This window comes from Gekko japonicus, unplaced genomic scaffold (assembly GCF_001447785.1).
Source record: "Gekko japonicus isolate JY-2015 unplaced genomic scaffold, Gekko_japonicus_V1.1 scaffold537, whole genome shotgun sequence".
Classification (NCBI taxonomy): domain Eukaryota; kingdom Metazoa; phylum Chordata; class Lepidosauria; order Squamata; family Gekkonidae; genus Gekko; species Gekko japonicus.
Genome location: NW_015162495.1, coordinates 4,286 through 26,343, shown reverse-complemented (window position 1 = coordinate 26,343; position 22,058 = coordinate 4,286).

Here is a 22,058-nt window from a genome sequence, read left to right as displayed (position 1 = left end):
GGCTAACCCTCAAGAGCCCCTGGCCTGGAACCATTCACAAGGGCTCCATGGGGGTGCCACTTGAGGTGGCACCCCTCCAAGCCGAGGGTGTGCTAGTCGCCTCCTCGGACATCGAGGAGAGCGACTGCCATCGCTGTTCCACCCACCGGAAGTCGGCAGATGGGAGATTTGAACTTGGGTTTCCCAAATCCTAGTTGGACACTGTAGCCACTACACCATATAGGCTCTTGGGCACAGTCTCACACACACAAGCACATTATTTGTATTTCTTTTGAATTTCCTTGGAAATTTAGACCCCAAAAATGAACCTTCACATTCACGCCATGTATTACGGAAAACTTAGGATCTTATACACATTTTTTCCTCCCTTGTATATTCTATGTAAGCAACAGCTTTCGTATTTGCCTTAACATTTCACTAACCATCATAGTCCAGATTTGCATCAAGCATTGCTTTTGGGAAAACCGAGGGAAACTTTTAGTTTACGATTTAAAGTTACTCCGAATTAAACCCATTGCCTTTAATTGACTACGACTGGGGTTACTCTGCATTAGGATCACACTGGTAGAGTTGTACAGAGTGGAAAACTTAATTCATTTCCAAACAAATTAAGAAAACCCCAGAATCAATGCATCTGTTCCATTCATTTGAACAGCATAATGTAATGGGAAAAGCAATAAAGGAATTAACGTCATTTGTTCATTAATTAATTCATGCATTGCCTTATTTTGCAATTGCCCTTCTCCATTTCTTTCTCTGTCTCCTTTTCCTTTTCCATCTCACCATGAATCTGTTCCTCTCCTTCTCTTTCCTACCCGCCCAGACATACTGAATTGTGGGCAAGGGGAGCAGCTGTTGCTGCTTCCCAGGCCAGCAGGAGCCAGCCAATGGGAAGCTGGGAAAATATCTCTCCCTACTTCACTCCCCACATCCCCCATTAGCTCAAATGCTGTTTTCCCCACTCATAAGCATTGCAAATGGAGAGGTGCATGTTTATAAAAGACCTTTTTTAATACCCCTCTTTAAAATGCTAATAAGAAAGCTGAGAGCCAAGTTGCAAATAGTGAAACCAAGTGGAGAAACTCTGACAAAGAAATAATCGAACCTAACAACACCAGCCATACCATCTCAGCAGGCCCATAGCTACCGTGGGGCCCGTGGGGCCCAGCCTCCTAGTGGTTTTTATGGGCCTCCCATCTAATTGTCTCAATGATTTCATGAGCAGCATTGTGGTGTTTGTCGTAGATGGGCAGGTGCCAGGGGTAGATGGCCAGCTCGGCTCCAACGAGAGACTTGAGCTGGAGCTCCAGCCACTCACCCATGCTGGTGGCAGCGACAGCAGCAGCTGACAGGGCAGATCCAGTCAGGTCAGGTCAGCGGAGGGCAGCAGGCAGCATTGGACCTCGAGCATGCTAGACCCACAGTGTGTCAGCCACAGTGGCTTTCCCCGCCATCCCTCACTCGGCTCCCACGCCTCTCCCTCGTGCGCCTCTCCTATTGTCACTCACGCCAGGCCAGGCTCCTCCTCGCTGTCAGCAGGAGCAGCACCTCCGCAGCTACCAGTGTGGTGATGTGGGAAGAGGCACTGGGGCTTCTCGGGGAGGGAGGGATCCAGGCGCCCCACAGGGAAGGGCTGCCCCTGCTGGGGTAGAAGGAAGCTGCCCCCAATTTAATTAGCTGGTGGCCCCCCCAAGGCCCCCTCACAAAATAATCCCTAGCTACGGGGCTGCATCTCAGGTCCATTCACTTGTTCATCTTCCAACATTATATATGCCATCAAATGTCAGCAGTGCCCTTCCAATCTGTACATCCGACAAACTGGTCAGTCCCTCCGCAAAGAGTATGTGTGGGTCAAGTGCCATCAAGTTGCTTCCGACTTATGGCAACCTATGAATTAACGATCTCCAGAATGTTCTATTGCTAACAGCTTTGCACAGGTCTCCCAAACTGAGGGCCATGGCTTCCTTCACTGAGTCGATACATCTTGTTTCCTGATGCTTTCAACTTCCCCTAGCATTAGTGTCTTTTCCAGTAACACAAAAGAAAAAGTGGACATAAATCCAACATTAAAAACCACAACATTCAAAAATCAGTGAGAGAATATTTTAATCTTCCAGGTCATTCCATTGCTGACCTTAGAGTGGCAGTCCTCAAACAAAAAGACTTCAAGGGGAAATTATAATGTGAGATTGCTGAATTTGAGTTAATTCACAAGTTCAGAACAATGGACCCTCCAGGGCTAAATAGGGATAGAAGATTCTTATCTCACTACAGATGCTAGTTTTATACCCCAAAGCATTTCCTCTCTGCTCTAATCAAGCTGACTGCAATATGCATTGTACCTCTGCATCCTTTACAAGCATCTTTTACAGCAACCCTACCACCTTCTGACTGAGATAAAAAGACTTAGAGATCTCAGTTCCTACTCTTATCTGATGACTTGACTCTTGAAAGCTTATACCCTGAACATCTTGTTGGTCTCTAAGGTGCTAGTAGGCTCGAATCTAACTGTTCTACTACAGAACAGCACAGCTACCCTCTGAAACAAGCAGGGAATGAAGGGTTAAACACTGTCTCTCTCCTTGCATAGCCCCAAGGCAAACCGAGGGTGCACAGACCTGTAGTATGCATTTTATGGACAGAAAGTTTCATCTCATATACTTGTTCCCCAAGTACAGATTAAACATTGATCCTTGGTATGCCAGAGTGTGGGATCACTTTATAATGGATAAAATCTCGTCAGGTATCCAGCAATCAGACTCTTAGTCGGCATATCAAGACTTCATTAGCAAATGGTGGCCTGTTTTGGAAAGGCTGGATTGTAACCCAGATGGTAGAAATTCTTTTAAATTGCATGATAGTTATGAATTCATGAAATTATAGTATGCATGGTTAGATTATCATTGAGTTTTATGTTTCTATTCTGCATTTTACTTGACCTATTGTACTGACTGAGACCCTTGGAACTATTGTTGTTGTTATTTTGTTATTTAACTCCTTTTTATTGTTTTTAATACATGTTGTTATTGTTATTAAAAATAATAAAACTGTTTATTTTAAAAAAAACATTGATCTTGCAGTGTCCTGGCCAATGAGTGCAAAACACTGAGATGATTCCCAGGGGCAACTGGCACAGGTTTTGAACTGTTATCAAGTGGAATTTTGTTTTATTAATATTTAATACAGCTAAATATATTTAAACCATACTCTGCTTTCTGTGTACATTCTGCCTAGTTTGCCTTGGTTTTCCTCCCCCCACCCCATTCTTGCATCCTTATGCTTCCCAGTTCCCACACCACACTTCTGGGGGGCCTTCATGATTGATTTACATGTGTTAATTCCCAAAAATGCCAAATAGTTCCCTGTTAGTGATTTCAGGTTCAATGCTACTTTTTCCAAAGAGGGGTGGTGGTGGTGGAATCTGCCTGCATGAAATGGCTATGAGAACTATGAGAAGGCATATCTGTTGTGAATTAGTCTTACTAAATTGGACCCTGAGGGTTGCCAACTCCAGGTTGGGAAATTCAAGGGGATTTGGGGGTCGAGCCTGGGAAGGCAGCGTTCGGTGAAGGGAGTGAAGGGGAAGGAGCTCAACAGGGTGCAGTGCCATAGAGTCTGCTATCCAAAGCATCTATTTTCTCAAGAGGAATTGATCTCTGTAGCCTACAGATCAGTTGTAAATCTCCAGGCTTCAACTGGAAGTTGGCAACCCTATTACAAGTTACTTATAAATGGCTTATCCCATTGCACACAAAGCACAGTAGAATGATGTGTACCCTTGAGGAGACTCAATATAAAAGTTGATACTATTGCAACGGTTATCTCCCCGGGATTCATCACTGTGAAAATAAATGGAAGTGTTGGTCATTTCTAGTTTCTGATTACACAGGAAGGAAAATGAGACTTTTCCATTTCTGCAGATTGGAGTCACTTATCCACAATTTCAAACAAACCAAAAGGGTCAGGAAGGCAGCAAAAGAAAAAGAGAGCTCCTGTCGGAAAGGTAGCAACAGAGATTACTGGATATTGCTGAAAATATGACCATATTTACTCCTCAGAGTCCTGGATCAGGGCTTTCAGTCTTTGGGTAAAGATGATTATGAATTTCTCATTCCTGATGTTTCAACCTCAAAATCTGTTTTGAATTTTGATCATGCCTTTATGCAAAATGAACCCAGGATACTTTGGTTTGGAACCATTCTATGTTTATTAGCTGTTGTAGATTTTCCTTGCACTATATTCTCTCCAGAAAATTTGCACATTTTGAACACAATTGTGCATCAATAAAGAAGCATTATACACAAATATACATTGAATACATACATGATATACATGTTACATATACTGTATATCCATATGGCAATCATATAACATCTTTGTTCCTTTGTTCACTTGTTTGTTCCTACCTGGGAAAATGTATACACAGCAGCCTAAGTCTGCTTCATGTACATTATTTTGGACAACCATGGTTTATAAATAATGTTGATACAAAGGTGTGGTGGTTGACTAAACAAGTAGTACACTGATCTAGATCATTTAGGAGCTTTCTCTTTAGCCAGTTCAGTGTAGTAGTTAAGTGTGTGGACTCTAATCTGGGAGAACCGGATTCAATTCCCCACTCCTCCACATGCAGCTGCTGGTGTAACCTTGGGTCAGTCACAACTTCTCTCGGAGCTGTTCTCTCAAGAGCAGTTCTCAAGAGAGCTCTCTCAGCCCAAACTATCTCACAGGGTGTCTATTGTGAGGAGGGGAAGGGAAAGGGATTGCAAGTCACTCTCCTTCAGGCAGTGAAGGGTAGTGTATAAATCCAACCTCTTCTCCTCTACTCAGCAATCCATATCAAAAGCAAAAGATACCTCTGTGACCTCACTCTAAGTCTGGCTTTCTTTTTTATGTTTCTTTGTGATAATCTATTTTGAAACGAAAAACATCAAAGCAATTTAGAGTGAGAATTGGATATATTAACCAGAGATGCCACAAACTCTACATAAAATGTTCAAAAATTGAACTTCCCTCATGAGCTGTGCACTTGTGTGTTGAGGAGGAGGAGGTTGGATTTATACCCCGTCCTTCACTACCCAAAGGTGTCTCAGAGCGGCTTGCAAACTCCTTTCCCTTCCCCTCCCCACAACAGACACCCTGTGAGGTAGGTGGGGCTCAGAGAGCTCTTGACAGAAACTGCTCTTTTTCAAGAACAGCTCTTATCAGAACTACGGCTTGCCCAAGGTCATCCAGCCAGGTGCAAGTGGAGGAGTGGGGAATCAAACCCGGTTCTCCCAGATTAGAGTCCACACACTTAACCACTACACCAAACTGGCTCCACCAAACTGTTGAGTCCTTGCTTACAATTTAACATTTGGTTAAACTTCTGTGCATTTGTAGCACTCGACATGGTGCCTGACCAGGTGGCAGCTGCTGACACATGCTCACTACTTACATGGATTCTGCCTGCTTATGTATCATTTACATTCTGCTCTATCAAGTGTATGTGCTACATGCATGCCATGCATCACTTGGCAGCACTCATCGGTGGTAGAGCATCTGCTTGGCATTCAGAAGGTTCCAGGTTCAGTCCTCAGCATGTTCACATAAAAAGATCATCCCCTTGAGTGTGGGGTGCCTCAGGGGGCTGTGCTGTCCCTGATGTTGTTTAACATCTACATGCGCCCCCTCGCCCATATTGCCCAGAGTTGTGGGCTTGGGTGATCAATATGCTGATGACACCCAGCTCTATCTGATGCTGGGCGGCCGGTCGGACTCTGCCCCAGATGACCTTCATCGGGCGCTACAGGCTGTGGCTGGCTGGCTCAGACTGAGCTGGTTGAAACTAAACCTGGCAAAGACGGAGATCCTGGGCCTGAGTTGGATCGGTTCAGGGTTGGAGCTCCCTCTCCCAACCTTTGATGGGGTGCCTCTGGTGCCAGCGTCAGAGGTTAGGAGTTTAGGTGTGCGCCTGGACTCCTCTCTAACAATGGAGGCCCAGGTGGTAACCACAGCAAAGTCGGCCTTTTACCATCTTTGGCTGGCTCAGCAGTTGGTCCCCTTCCTTAACTGCAATGACCTGGCCACTGTGATCCATGCGACGGTTACCTCGAGGTTAGACGGGAGTCGTCATCTCCTGGAAATTCCAGGTCCCAGGGACAGTAAATTTGCAGTGACCAGAGCCAGGGCATTTTCGGTGGCAGCTCCTACCTGGTGGAAAGAGCTCCCGGCGGAGATCCGGGCCCTGCAGGATCTTTCTCAGTTCTGCAGGGCCTGCAAGATGGAGCTCTTCCACCAGGCTTTTGAGTAGGAGCCGCCGCCACCACTACTCCATCACTGCTATCTATGCACCATCGCACCATCACTACCACTATCTGGTTCTTTCGGTTCTTTCGGGGTGTGAGGTGACCCTGGCAGGAGAAGGGATGACAGACTATGGGAATGCTACCATTGGGATTAAGATCTACCCCCATCTTGTGATAAATGGAGCACTGATATTTTGTTATTGTATTTTATTGTTTTATTATGCTGTTTTTATTTGTTTTAATCTTGGCACTCTGTGCCTCTTGTTAGCCGCCCTGAACCTTCGGGGTAGGGAGGGATATAAATCCAAAGATAAATATATTTTTTTAAATTTAACAATCCAATTGTAGTCAAGTTTGCATGTTCAAAAAAGGAGAGGTTTTTTCCCAAGCATACAAGTGTAGCCCATCTGCAACTGAATTGCAATCCAAATAAAGGGATGATTCACTTTTCCTGATATTACCTAAATACAAATTATTATATTTTTACGGTGGGTATTGTATGGTTATCTTACATACCATATGGCCATAATACTGAGGAAGCCATTAAAAAGTTGCAGTATATTTCCTTCTAGGAGTTCCTCCTGAGTAAATTCCATCCACGCCAAAAAGCTTCAGAAGACAAGAATCAATTTTGATCTCCAAAAATACAATGGTGGAGGGTTGCAAAGGGTGAATTGGCTCAGTATTCTTAATAAAAAATCTGTGATCTGTGACTGTTTATTGAGAGTTTTCTTACTGGATGTTGCAATACGGAATTCCGTGGTTCTACTTCATCCTTGACTCCTGCGCCAGCCATTTGTCTTTGCTTGTTGTGATTGTTTCGAATGGGTTTTCTCCTGCTTCCCCTCTTTTATGGTGTAATTGCTATTTATAGTCAAGCTCTTGACTTGAGAGATAAAACAGCAATAATTATAGCGGGGGAAACATCCTCTCCACTGAGTGGAGATCTGCACTACTATGACAGTGCATCAGACAAAGTAGATTGAATGTGGAAGGCAGATTAAGTTAGGCGGTTGATTAAGATTCCAGACCCATCTCAGCGGGATCTGAGGCTGTTCTGCTTCCTGCTTCCTCTCCCCGGCTCTGAACCGCATGGCTTAAAAGCCTTTAAAGATGCCCAAAGAAGAATCAATAGTGATTAGACAACCTATCACTATGCACAACTTGCGGTTCTACGTGGGCACTTCATAAGCTGCAACCGGTAAAACCCTCCTAAATTTGGCGAGTCTTTTCTGTTGTGCAGCATATACAGAACTGACTAGCTAGTTGAATATTAATGCTGAAGCAGAGTTATCTTCCTCCTAGGACTACGTTGGACCAGGGGAGGGTCTGAGACTGCAAAAAGGATGTGGAGAGAATAGAAAGATGAGAGCGGCGAAGATGATCAGGGGCCTGGAGACCAAGCCCTAGGAGGAAAAACTGAAGGACTTGGGAATGTTCAGCCTGGAGAAAAGGAGGTGGAGAGGGGGGACATGATTGCTCTCTTTGAATATTTGAAAGGCTGTGATTTAGAGGAGGGCAGGGAACTGTTCCTGTTGGCAGCAGAGGATAGGACTCACAATAATGGGTTTAAATTATGGGTGGAAATTAGGATTTTTTCCCCATTAACAGTAGTTCAGCAGTGGAATCGGCTGCCTATGGAGGTGGTGATAAGCTCCCCCTCACTGGCAGTCTTCAAGCAGTGGCTGGATGAACACTTGTCAGGGATGGTTTAGGGGGTTTGACTTGATGGCTTTTATGGCACCTTCCAACTCTTTGATTCTATGATAGAGTATCTGCTTTGTATGCAATCAGTCCCATGTTCAGCCCTAGCAACTGTAGTTTAAAATGGACCAGATAGTAGATGATGTGGCAGAGCTCTGTTTGAAGAGCTGCTGCCAGTCAGAGAAGGCAGTGCCAGTCTTGATCAGCCAAAGTTCTGACTCAGAATAAGGCAGGATACACGGTGATTAAGACACATCCTTGATCAAGTATGGAGGTAAGAAGAGAGGAATGGAGCATAACAACAGGATCTCAGTTGATTACTCTTAGCATTTCACAATTAAGGAAGATACATTTACACATTTGTCTCCTATTTTATAAGCTCCCCCTCACTGGCAGTCTTCAAGCAGTGGCTGGATGAACACTTGGCAGGGATGGTTTAGGGGGTTTGACTTTATGGCTTTTATGGTGCCTCGCCTTCCAACTCTATGATTCTATGATAGAGAGTATCTGCTTTGCATGCAATCAGTCCCATGTTCAGCCCTAGCAACTGTGGTTTGAAATGGACCAGAAAGTAGATGATGTGGCAGAGCTCTGTTTGAAGAGCTACTGCCAGTCAGAGAAGACAGTGCCAGTCTTGGTCAGCCAAAGTTCTGACTCAGAATAAGGCAGGATACACGGTGATTAAGACACATCCTTGATCAAGTATGGAGGTAAGAAGAGAGGAATGGAGCATAACAACAGGATCTCAGTTGATTACTCTTAGCATTTCACAATTAAGGAAGATACATTTACACATTTGTCTCCTATTTTGACATATTTGCTTCACTGTGTTTCTCCCCAGAATTAAATCCAAACAAATGGTGGCCATACAAACTTAGCTGGTTATGCCCGTTTGGTCTTTGCATATGTTAAAACATCTTCATTATGTTGTATGCTAATTTGCTGTTCACCCTCTGCCTATATGCATGGGCTGTTAACTTCCACTTCAATGTATCTGAGGAAGTGTGCATGCACAGGGAAATACTCATGCCTTGAATAAAACTTTTATTAGTCTTAAAGCTGCCACTGGACTCAAACTTTGCTCTTCTGCTTCAGACCAAAACAGCTGCCCCCCTTACCCTCTTCCTGTTTATGTGTTCAGTTCTCTCTGCATTTGTTTAATTGTCTATGGGTTTTACTGTTGTTTTGTTTTTTATAATACGTATTTTTAAGAAGAAGTTGGATTTATACCCCGCCCTTCACTACCCAAAGGTGTCTCAGAGTGGCTTACAAACTCCTTTCCCTTCCCCTGCCCACAATAGACACCCTGTGAGGTAGGCGGGGCTGAGAGAGCTCTGACAGAAACTGCTCTTTTTCAAAAACAGCTCTTATCAGAGCTATGGCTTGCCCAAGGTCATCCAGCCAGGTGCAAGTGGAGGAGTGGGGAATTGAACCTGGTTCTCCCACATTAGAGCCCGCACACTTAACCACTACACCAAACTGGCTCTCACACCAAACTGGCTTAAAAGCTTGTTTTAATAGTTTTGATTGTTCATCACCTTGAGTTGGGTAGAAAGGCAGCACAAAAAATGTTTTCAATAAATAATGTAATCCCCTCCAAAGTCTAGTGCCTAGTTCTGATTTGACCGCTTTGTGATATTACAGTTCATTCCCTTTACATTCTGTTATCTGTGCAGATTCTCAGAGAATCATCACTAGAAATAACAGAATGGGTCTTAAATGTAATCCTTTTTTATTAAGAAAGGAATAATAATAATAATACTTTCAATTTATTAATCACTTTCCCCAGTGGGCTCAAAGCGATCAGAAGGTCCCAGGTTCAGTCCTCAGCATCTTCACATAAAAAGATCAGGGGGAAGGTTACATGAAAGACCTCTGCTTGAGTCCCTAGAAAGCTGCTGCTAGTCTGAGTAGACAATGTTGACTTTGATGAATCAATGGTCTGATACAGTATAAGGCAACTTTGTGTCTTCATATCATACCATGTTAGCAATGCTCAGAACTTGCACAGTTGAACTACAGGTCTGAGATGGCAGCACAAGAATGCATAAATATTTTGTGAACCATGCAAACATATTCAATTAGACAGGCAAAAGGCGTAAGGATGGTATATAAAACAGGTGAACCATACAGTTTCCTCTACTCCACTCATCATAGCAAGAGGAAGACAGTCAAGGAAAGCATCATTTTCATTTTTTGTGAGTCAACTTTTTTCTGTAGGATGTGCAGAATGGATGAAGTACAAAGCATGGGGAAAGTAGGCATCTGGATCAGGGTGGTGTGGCAGCGCTGGTGCTGTTAGATTTGTCGGCTGCATTTGACACGGTCGACCACCAGTTGCTGGCCCACCGCCTCACCAACGTGGGGATTCAGGGGCTTGCCCTTCAATGGTTTGCCTCTTTTCTCCACGGTCGGAGACAAAGGGTGGTGATAGGGGACCAGCGGTCCCAGAGACATCCCCTTGAGTGTGGAGTGCCTCAGGGGGCTGTGCTGTCCCCAATGTTGTTTAACATCTACATGTGCCCCCTTGCCCAGATTGCCCGGAGTTGTGGGCTTGAGTGATCAATATGCTGATGACACCCAGCTTTATCTGATGCTAGGCGGCTGGTCGGACTCTGCCCCGGATGACCTTCATCGGGCACTACAGCCCGTATGTCAAATTGCCACACTGCCACCGCCTGGTCAGAAACATCAACTACAGGATTTTTGTAGCCGCCTTTTCCGAACCTCGACCAGGACATCCCAACCGTCAGCTAACACCCTCCCACATGGGAGATTGGTGTGCCCACCCTCTCTAAGGAGTGGTTCCCATTTTATCTACTCACCAAAGCTTTCGAATTGCTGGGTGGATGATGAGCTGGGGACAACAGGCTGGCTGCTCACACCAGCGCAGGGCTCGAACTAACACAGATATACCCACTGTGCCACCCCTATACCTACAGCATTAACATTCTGACCCTTTGCAGAGACTTATATGTGGACTTTCTACAGGCAGCCCCAGCTGTCTGTGTATACCTACAGCATTAACATTGCTGACCCTTTGTGGGCTTTCTACAGGCAGCCCCAGCTGTCTGTGCTCAGAATCGTAATGACCAAATATTTTATTTACTAATTTTAGACATACCCATGAAAGTAAATAAAATAGTGCCCACTGTTTCCCCAGATCAGGGCCTAGGCAGCTTACCGCAAGCATGACCCACATAAAAAAGCCAGGTCTAAAAACATTTAAAGAAGAGAACCGATGCCCCCTGTCTACTATTGCACATCTTGCTAACAATCCTCAAACCGTATGCAAAAAAATGCCCATTAAAATCAACAAAGCCCCCTTTTGGAAATCAGCAAAGGCGGCACCCACTTCACATCTCCTAAGGTGCTCTTCCAGAGGAACAGAACCACAACAGAAAGGCCTGTAGCCAAGCAGATTCTGTTTTCTGTCCTCCTGTTGTGATGGGATATTAAATCCTGTTGGGAAGATCAAAGCTGGCACGTAGTTTCACACCAGGGCATCACTCTTCCTTTCTATATTATCCTTTGGTGCCCTATCAGTAACAGGCTTTGTTGAACACCAGGAGCGGAAGCGAATCCCACTTCTTCTGTAATGGGTGTGACAGAAGGGGGGGGAATCCCTTAGATGCAGCTCAGTCCTAAAACCTCTTGTGCTTTATTCAGCATTTCCAATACAGATGTACCAGACTAACCAGAGTAATGCAGTGGGAGCGTACACTTCTTTCCCCACCTCTTCCTCACATGCATCACTCGAGATGGTTACAAATGAGACAGATAAGCCTAAGTAGAAAGGATGTGACTTAGTCCAATCTTCAATGTGAACATTAAAATTTCTTTTTGCTCGCATCCATCACGTTCAGACTGGCGTTGGCTTCTTTAGCTGCATCCATTCCAGACAGAAGTGCTTCATTAAGCTGGAGTTCACACTGTAAATTCAGGCCCATCCCTTTCAAGCATGATCCTGTCGCTATGGAATTGTTTTTGAGAGACAGAACAATGGGGGTGGGGGGAGTTTTCACAGTTCCTTCCATCAAGAGTTCGATGTGGTGGCTGAGGCTAGGCTGCCACTGGAAATAGGAGGTCCTTACCCTCTCCTTCTCAGCCATGGTCATACATGGTTACACATGAAGCTGCCTTCTACTGAATCAGACCTTTGGTCCATCAAGGTCAGTATTGTCTACTCAGACTGGCAGCAGCTCTCTGGGGTCTCCGGCAGTGGTCTTTCACATCACCTACTGCCATATTCTTTAAACTGGAGATGCCGGGGATTGAACCTGGAACCTTCTGCATGCCGAGCAGATGCTCTACCACTGAGCCACAGCCCCTCCCTCATAATACAAAGCACAGAATGCATCATCAGTGCATGGTACATTGCCCCACACACCATACAAATGCTTGCCAGGGAAATAGAATAGGAAGAGGGAAATTATTCTGTACCTCACCTTATCAGTGAAGGTAGCCATGTTTTTACAATCAGCTATAAAGCTACGTCAGGAAAAACTACCAAAATGAGCAACACGTTGAAACAAATTGTTTTATGTAACATTATGCAATATTATGTAGTCTGCAAAATGCTTGGTTTTATATGTATGGTTTTATATGTATTTTTTACCTTTATAAACTGTTTAGATGGAGAATTTGTTCCATATTTATATTAACCATGATAATTGCACCCCCCCATTTCTTTAATTATTGTAATCAATAAACAAAAGAAATACACAAGTCTACTGGAGACTTCACAAAGAACCGTACCCTAGGCATTCTTGTTTATGGGGTTTCCCTCTTGTTTGTGAGTTCCTTTTCTGGGCCAATCAGATCTGCAGGTACAGATTAAAAAACCCCTCCCAGAACACTTGACCAATCCCTTCAGAAATATAATATACTAAAGGAGGTGTGCTCTGCACTCCTCTCCAAAATTAGTGTGGAGCAGCGAACTGAAGCGCTGGATAACAAGAGGTGCAGACCAGGAGTACTTTATTAGTGCAAGAGACAGGCTGGCCAAATGGGCAGAATTGACATGTTGACTCTACTACTCTTTTCTGCCATAAATCATTTTAAAAGTGTCAATCCTTCTCGCTTGGGCTCTTATTGCTCTTTTCCATCAGATGAGTGTCACACTCCATTAGGTATCAGCTTCTCCTCCTTTTACCTTGCCTAATAGTATTGCAGTTTATACAAAGCACAGCAAAAATGGTTCCAGTCGAGGGTGGTTGTAGAGGTAATTAATGTGCTATTTTGAGCAACATTCTAATTTTGGAACGCTATTTGTAGGAGCAGCTGGGCAGGCTGCAAAGTAGGGGTCAGTAAATGGAAGCCCTTAGGCAAAATCCACTTTCTGTTGGCTTACCATCTGCCTCCCACCTGGAGGCAAGGGAAGCATGTTGATGGAGCTGCAGCTATGGCTGCTGAATTGGTGGCAAACAGCCCTTCTGCAATAGTAGCAATCCACTGAAGATCTAATCTGGAATACATCTATTTGAGCAGGGGACTGGACTAGATGGCCTGTATGGCCCCTTCCAACTCTGTGGCTCCATGATTCTTTCCCAAGAGGTACCATCCACGCACCAACTTGCCATTTCAGAGCAGGAAAAAAGAGGATGTGATCAGGGCTATTTTGGGGCAGGAACGCACAGGAACGGAGTTCCGGCTGGCTCCCAAATTGGCCACACCCAGCAGGAACTCATTAGCATAATAGGCCACACCCAACAGCAGAAACGCATTAGAATTGGCTACATTAGGGGTGTGTGGCCTAACATGCAAAGGAGTTCCTGCTACAAAAAAAGCCCTGGGTTTTGACCACAAACAAGGTCAACAGAATAACAAGCAAAAGGTGGGCGTGGCTGGATTACCACACTTCTGGTAACATGGGTGTGTGGCCTAATATGCTAATGAGCTGTGCTGTCAGGGCTGTGGCCTAATATGCTAATGAGTTCCTGCTGTTGGGTGTGGCCTATTATGCTAATGAGTCCCTGCTGGGCTTTTTCTACAAAAAAGCCCTGGATGTGATAGAAGTAACATCTGCAATAGTAAGACTGCCCATACATCCCTTTGTAGGGAGATGGATAATTTTCTCCATCTATTATTCCATTTGGACCCTCCAAGGAAAGCTGACTTAGGGAAACAAACCGATTCCTTATATTTTCAATATTTCCTTCAGAGAGCCTGTGGCCACTGCATCTCTCCCCCTCCTCCCCTAGCTTCTCCCTTACGGTGACTGATGTTCTGAACCAGGGAGATTGAGAAAGGCTGTCAAGTCAACTGTCAGAATATTAAAAAGGTCATAGGAACACAATTTATAACTATCGTTCGCAAGTTATACGAGGCATTAAAATTGGACTCTGTATTCTATGACAGTGTCTGTACCAAGCAGGGGAAATAGTTCAAATCCTGCCTTTTAATAATAAAAATGTTAAGGCAAGGTTGGGTGGAAGTCAGCAGAAGGGGTTGGGGAAAGTGGAAATCATGCGGAACTGAGGTTTCTTGATACCGTCTCTGTTGCTTAATAGGAAGGCACATTTTGTTGCAAAAGTTAGAGGTTGGAGAATAAGGGGATTTCTGTTGCTGTAGACTATCAAGGATCAGTGGTAGAGCACATGATTCAAGTTTAACCCCCCCTCCCCCAGTTTTCATCCCTGATGCCTACAGTCAGGTAGATTCCCTCTGCCTGAGAACCTGGAGAGCTACAAACAGAGTACGTAATACTAGGGAATGGGATAGGCACCAACACTGTATGTGGATTGCATTCATTTTGGGTTTTTTTTTTGGGGGGGGATTCTTTAATTATATTGTGGAATCTGCTGAGAATTATTTTGCATAGTGAAGGAAATAAACATTATAGCTTGTTTCATGGCTGCTGCTTATACTGGCTAAACTTTATTAAATTATATTTGATGCTGGTCAATGGGAAACTCATTCTCATCTTCAGCTGGGAAGACATTTGTAGGCACTACACCCTCTTACCCAAGGAATCCTTAGACATTAGCGATCAAGATGGGTTAAGATGGCTTCATCCATTCATCATTCATCTATTAGGAGCTTTGATGAACACAGACATTCCCCCCACCAGTGACAAAGGGCTTCTTCCCATCTTTCCCTTCCTTTGAACTGATTAAAATCTATGCTCTCAGGTGCTATTTTGTGCCTCATTCATGAGGAGGGGGGGATCACATTCTCTTTGTGATGGTGAGGTCTTTGATTTTCAATAAGAAAAGAAATGGGCATTAAAAGGCAAGTGTTGCGCCTTACAAGATTCACAGATTGCAGGAGGCTCCTTGCATGTTACAGCTGGTCACAGATAAGGCTGCTGCATAGGAATTAAACATTATACCTGTTGTGATGATTGACTAGCCCATATAATTTAAAATAACTGATTCGCTGCCACCACTTGGGAGGAGCTCATCAGGCTTCTTGATCAGATTCTTATCTTCGTCTTCTTTTTCTCCATCAAGTCACAGCTGACTCATAGCTAACCCATAGGGTTTTCAGGACAAGAGGCGTTCAGAGGTGGTTTGCCATTGCCTGCCACGTACTCAAGTATTCTTCAGTGGTCTCCCATCCAAATACTAACCAGGGCTGACGCTGCTGAGCTTCCAAGATCCAATGAGATCAAGCAAATTTCCTCCTATTAATGAGCCGCCTCTGAAGTGCTACAGTCATTTTAAACAGTGCCACTTTCCCCCTGCACCTTTTCACCGCACACTCTTCCGTGGTGTTTTTTTTTTAATTTAAATGCTCTAAGTTGAGTGCTATAGCACTAAATCAATATAGCACTTTAGTGGTATTGCAGCACCATTGAGATGCCTTCATTAGAACATTTAAGAAAGTCCACAGAAGATCACACTGCTAAAAAGGGTGGTGGTGGGGAGCAGCATTGCAGGAAGTGCTATGGACATTTTAAACAGCATACCGCAGTGATTCAGAAGTGCAATGAAGGGGTTGAAAATAGAAGAAAGCAGTTTCCCTATAAAGTGGCTCAACCACAGTTTGCTAACCCGATGCAAGTGGGTTTGTATGAACAGGTAAATAAATTCCTCTAGCAACCGGTTACTAAAACAGGTCTGTCTGAAATGAAAGAAACCAGTTACTAAAACGAAACACAAAGGCAGTTTGAAAAGGGACTTCATCTAGGGCAGTAATGCTCTATATTCTTGGTGCTTGGGGGGCAACAGTGGGAGGGCTTCTGGAATTCTGGCCTTGCTGGTGAACCTCCTAATGGCACCTGGATTTTGGCCACTATGGGACACAGAGTGTTGGGCTGGATGGGCCATTGGTCTCATTCAACATGGCTTCACTTATATTCTTATGTTCTAAGGGATGAATTTACCTTGTTCAATACACCAGCCAGTGAATAGGCATAGAGTCCAGGTGTGCACTGGAGCAGCCGATCTCCACAAGGGATCACTGAAACTGAATACACACCAGCCATAGAGTCCAGGTGTGTACTGGAGCAGCCAATCTCCACAAGGGATCACTGAAACTGAATGATGGTCTTTAAAAATAAAAAAAAAATCCAGTGGCTTTGCTTCCATTTATCTGAGATGATAAAGAAATAGCTAACCTTGAAAACCATTGTTGCTCATTGCTTAGTAATCACAGATGGATCAAAATACTTTTTATTGCACTTATCGATGGAAAAGGTGCATCTTTTTACACTGAAGTATCACAACTGCTTGGAAAATTGTATTTTCCCTAAAATTAATTTGTACTGGAATAGTTCCAGTTGTTTTTGAAGGAGGAGGAGTTGTTTTTTAAAAGAAAAATGCTAGGGGGAAAAATCTTAAGGGGCATCATTTTGCAGCAGCGGCTATTTTCTGTTGGCCTCTGCTGTGTGTTGTGTTGTCCAATTAATCATCCTGTATTAAACACTTAAGGGTTTACCTATAATGTGACACAGTGCATTTGAGAATTACCATAAGGTAGAGACAGGAGTAATGATATTTTTAATGGTAATGAATGTTAATACAGTGCAAACGGGTGCCTGAATTTGCAACTGTGTGGAATTTGTCAAGCTGTTCCGTATAAAACCTAATCAGTTTACAGCAAACTTTTACAGCCTTCACAATTTAAAACCTAGCTTCTCTTTTTAGTGTGCCAGTGGAAGAGGGAATACAGTGATTCCACTGGAGTCATGCTACCAATAAAGCAGATGTGAACACTTGATATTAACCTAATGCTTGATATTATCTATTTATTACACTTTTTATTTCTCCTTTCCACCCAGGACCTGGAGGTTGTGTATATGGTTTCCCACCATCTCTTCCACACTATCCTCACAATAATTCTATGAAATACAGTACTCTGAAGGCCGATTCACATGTTGCAGATTGGGTTGCCATTTCCAGCTGGGGGCACCCCCCTACTAATCATCTGGCTTGTGGTGGGACTTACTAGGAGCAGGAGGGAGGCCAGGCTACATCTCCGGCAATGTGGCAATCTCACTTTCAGTATGTACTAGAAGTGACCTCATCACATCAGCGATGTCCTGGCAACGCTCTGGGCAAAAACTGTATTATAGAAGCCATTTTTACCATAGAGTTTTTGCCCAAGTGCCAGAGCATTGCCAGGATGTCTCAGCATGATAAAGTCACTTCCTGTACACACTGGAAGTGACGTTACCAGTGATGTAGCCTGGGCCTCCCTCCTACTCCTGATAAGTACCCCTCATCCCCTGCTGGTTGTAGGGGACCTGGCAACTCTAGTTGCAAAGGCATGTTCTAGAGTTTGATGACCATCAAGCATACATAGGATAAGTTTGGATCAGGACTGCGGTATATGGGGAGAGGATCCTTAAACCCCCCCTTGCTATTTTCCTGACTTGAAATGGCCCCAGGGAGATGCTATATGTCCCACTGGAGAAACTTACATGTACATATGGCTACATGTAAGCCACTATTTGTTATTAATACATACAAGCTTCTCCTGTGGGACAAATAGGGACTTCCCTGGGCCATTTCACATCTGCAAAATGCTAAGGGGGAAATGCTGTAGCACCCTTTTCCAGTGGTCCTACTCCAAATCTGGTCTGCATGTGCCTGGGAGGCACAGAATTCAGAACACGTCTTTGTGGGCTTTGTGGCTGAATTGGGAATTGATCCCAGGTTTCCTCATTAGTAGACCAACACCACATCCCACTAAAACAAAATACTCTTCGCAATTTGCATGCAGGTACAACATCAGCGGTTAGTTTTGGATACAGACGACTTAAGCACAGGCCTATCTAGAAGCTGTGAGTGACTGATTACATTGCGGTGGCATGTGCTTGTATGCACTCTATTTTTTTTTTAATGTTGAAATATTTGTAACCTGTCCTTCAGCCCAAAGGCTCTCTGCTTGCAACCCAATAAAACAGAAGCAATGCAGTAAAAATCAAATTGCAATAAAATGCAAAACATATAAAAATATCAAAACCGCAAGCCCATTTTACTCCCAACAAACATGTCCTCATTAAAAATCAAATCAACATAACTCACAACCATAAAAAACAGAGCAACACTTCAGAATTAAACAACTGCAGAAAACAGAGCAAAAAGGTACCATGTCCAATGCTAGGGTTGCCAGGTCTCTCCTGGCAATTGGCGGGAGATTGGGGAGAATTATCAGGAGAAAGAGGAAGGCCCAGGCCACATCGCCAGTGTCACACTGGAAGTGAGATCATCACACTGCAACATTGCTGTGATGCTCTAATATTTCAGCCAAAACTCTATTGTAAAAATGGTTCCTACCATAAAGTTTCCCCCCAAATACCATAGAGTCACCCGATGTTACTAATGTGATGACATCACTTCCTGTGTGATGCCAACAATATGGCCTGGGCCTTCCTCTTTCTCCTGTAATTGTGAGGGTAAAATGGAAGAGAACAATGTTGTAAGTGGCTTTGGGTTCCCTTTGGGGGGGAAAGGATATAAATACCTAAGTAAAATAAAAATAAAACAAAATATAAATAAAATAACATTGTCTTCAATCATTTTGTTGTTGTTCTTAGCCTTGCCTGTTGTTAAAATGTGTTGAGTTTCAATAAATTTGTTTCATTTTTAAAAACGTTTGAAAATAAAAAAGTATAAGCCAATTCCTCACTCCTTATTGGCTCCTCCTCCCCACCCTTCAGAAGCAATGTCCATGTCATGTGGTATGAGGGTTCCTGTTGAGCTTCAGTTAGTACTTGAGTCAGAGAAGCTGCAATGAGCTCTGGGAAAACAGAGAACTCTTTTGCCATGCAAAGCTCAGAATCTCCATGATTCATCCGAGCATGCATGGTCTGGCACATGGTATGCTCAGCATTTCCTTTAGAGTCCAGTTCCCTTTAAAGTTAGAGTCCAGTGGCACCTTTGTTATGAGCTTTTGTGTGCAGTAAATTGAATACCTTTGTGTGGTCTTAGATGCCACTGGACTCAAAATGTTCTGCTGCTTCAGACCAACATGGCTACCTACCTGAATCTAGGAAGCAAGTTGAATGAAGTAGGGCAGCTAATAGGCCTGGTATATCTTCTTGTCTGGATCTGGTGGGCTTTTGTTTCACTTTCTTCTGAGCTTGTGCATGCATGCTAAGGAAACATAACATTAGAGATCCAGATCTTGCGACCTCATGGGAATTGTGGTCCCTTCGTTTATACCTTGCCTTGGTGTATATATGAAAGTGTACACCATCAGTCATTTTGCTCTCAATAATACAATCTCATGAGGCTTATTTTTCTGGTCCCCTGGCCAGAACAACACACTCTTTTTCTAGTTCTAGATTTTTTGTCTGTAGACATTCTTTCTGTCACTGTTAAGTTGAAGATGAGGAGAATCCAGTTCCTTGTCAATAATGTATGGCACACAACCTAAGAGACAACATGGGCAGGTCCATACAAGAACTTCTCAAAGCTTTGATTTTGATAGAATTCCCCTGCCCAAATTGCTCCCCAAATTCAAGAGAATTTTAAGAGTAGACACACACATGTATACACATGAAGTTGCCTCATATTGAATCGGACATTGGTCCATCAAAGGCAATATCGTGTACTCAGATTTGCAGCAGCTCTCCACAATCTCAGGCAGAGGTCTTTCATATCATCTACTGCCTACTCCTTTCAATTGGAGATGCCAGGGATTGAACCTGGAACCTTCTGCATGTAAAGAAGAGGCTCTTCCACTGACACACAGCCAGTTTGGTGTAGTGATCAGGATTGCGGAATCTAATCTGGAGAATGGGGTTTAATTCCCCACTCCTCCATGTGCAGCTGCTGGTTTGACCTTGGGCCAATCATAAGTTGTTCTCTCAAGGGCAGTTTCAGTCAGAGCTCTCTCAGCTCCACCTACCTCACGGGGTGTCTGTTGTGGGCAGGGGAAGTGAAAGGAGATTGCAAACCGCTCTGAAACTCCTTTGGGTAATGAAGGAATGAAGGGCAGGTATAAATCCAGTCTCTTCTTCATCTTCTCCTCCCTAAACCAATGGGAGAGGTAACTAATTAAGCCTCTAAAACAAGCCCATTTTACTCCCAACAAACATGTCCTCATTAAAAATCAAATCAACATAACTCACAACCATAAAAAACAGAGCAACACTTCAGAATTAAACAACTGCAGAAAACAGAGCAAAAAGGTACCATGTCCAATGCTAGGGTTGCCAGGTCTCTCCTGGCAATTGGCGGGAGATTGGGGAGAATTATCAGGAGAAAGAGGAAGGCCCAGGCCATCAGTCATTTTGCTCTCAATAATACAGTCTCATGAAGCTTATTTTTCTGGTCCCCTGGCCAGAAGAGCACACTCTTTTTCTAGTTCTAGAATTTTTGTCTGTAGACATTCTTTCTGTCACTGTTAAGTTGAAGATGATGAGAATCCAGTTCCTTGTCAATAATGTATGGCACACAACCTAAGAGACAACATGGGCAGGTCCATACAAGAACTTCTCAAAGCTTTGATTTTGATAGAATTCCCCTGCCCAAATTGCTCCCCAAATTCAAGAGAATTTTAAGAGTGGACACACACATGTATACACATGAAGTTGCCTCATACTGAATCGGACATTGGTCCATCAAAGGCAATATCGTGTACTCAGATTTGCAGCAGCTCTCCACAATCTCAGGCAGAGGTCTTTCATATCATCTACTGCCTACTCCTTTCAATTGGAGATGCCAGGGATTGAACCTGGAACCTTCTGCATGTAAAGAAGAGGCTCTTCCACTGACACACAGCCAGTTTGGTGTAGTGATCAGGATTGCAGAATCTAATCTGGAGAATGGGGTTTAATTCCCCACTCCTCCATGTGCAGCTGCTGGTTTGACCTTGAGCCAATCATAAGTTGTTATCTCAAGGGCAGTTTCTGTCAGAGCTCTCTCAGCTCCACCTACCTCATGGGGTGTCTGTTGAGGGCAGGGGAAGTGAAAGGAGATTGTAAACCGCTCTGAAACTCCTTTGGGTAATGAAGGGCAGGTATAAATCCAGTCTCTTCTCCTCCCTAAACCAATGGGAGAGGTAACTAATTAAGCCTCTAAAATTATGTTTTTTTAAAAAAGATGCATGAAAAGAAGGATTTCCTCATGCATAAGAGTGTTAGAGCCTTAAGAACAACTATGTTACAATTGACAAGGGGGTTATATAGGTCAGCATCCTATTTCTGATGGAGGCCAAACCTAATCACAGCATATGTTGTACTGACAGCAATTAGGTATTCAATTTACTGCTATCTTCTATTGGCTTAAGGTGCTAGGATCTTAAAGGAGAAGAATTCCTATTGATTGACCTGCAGGAGTTTAATGAAACAGATTTGATGATCTATTCACATCTGGTGCTGGTCTTGTGGGCAGAGTCACCATGTGTTCTTACTTCTGTCAATGGCCTTGGTTGCACCCTATTCTGACAAATTCATATCACCTACCGATTCAAGAAAAGGCACTTTTATAAATCCACAGCACAAACTTTTCAATAGTATCAGCACATTGACAGCACTTGAAATATTGCCATCATCTAGATTCCTTGTTTATTTTGGAAGCAGTAATGATATAAGGAAGCAGATTTGCTCTCCAAACACACCAAATATCAGCTTGTTTTATAAATTTATTTCTTGGCCATTTAATTGTGTGG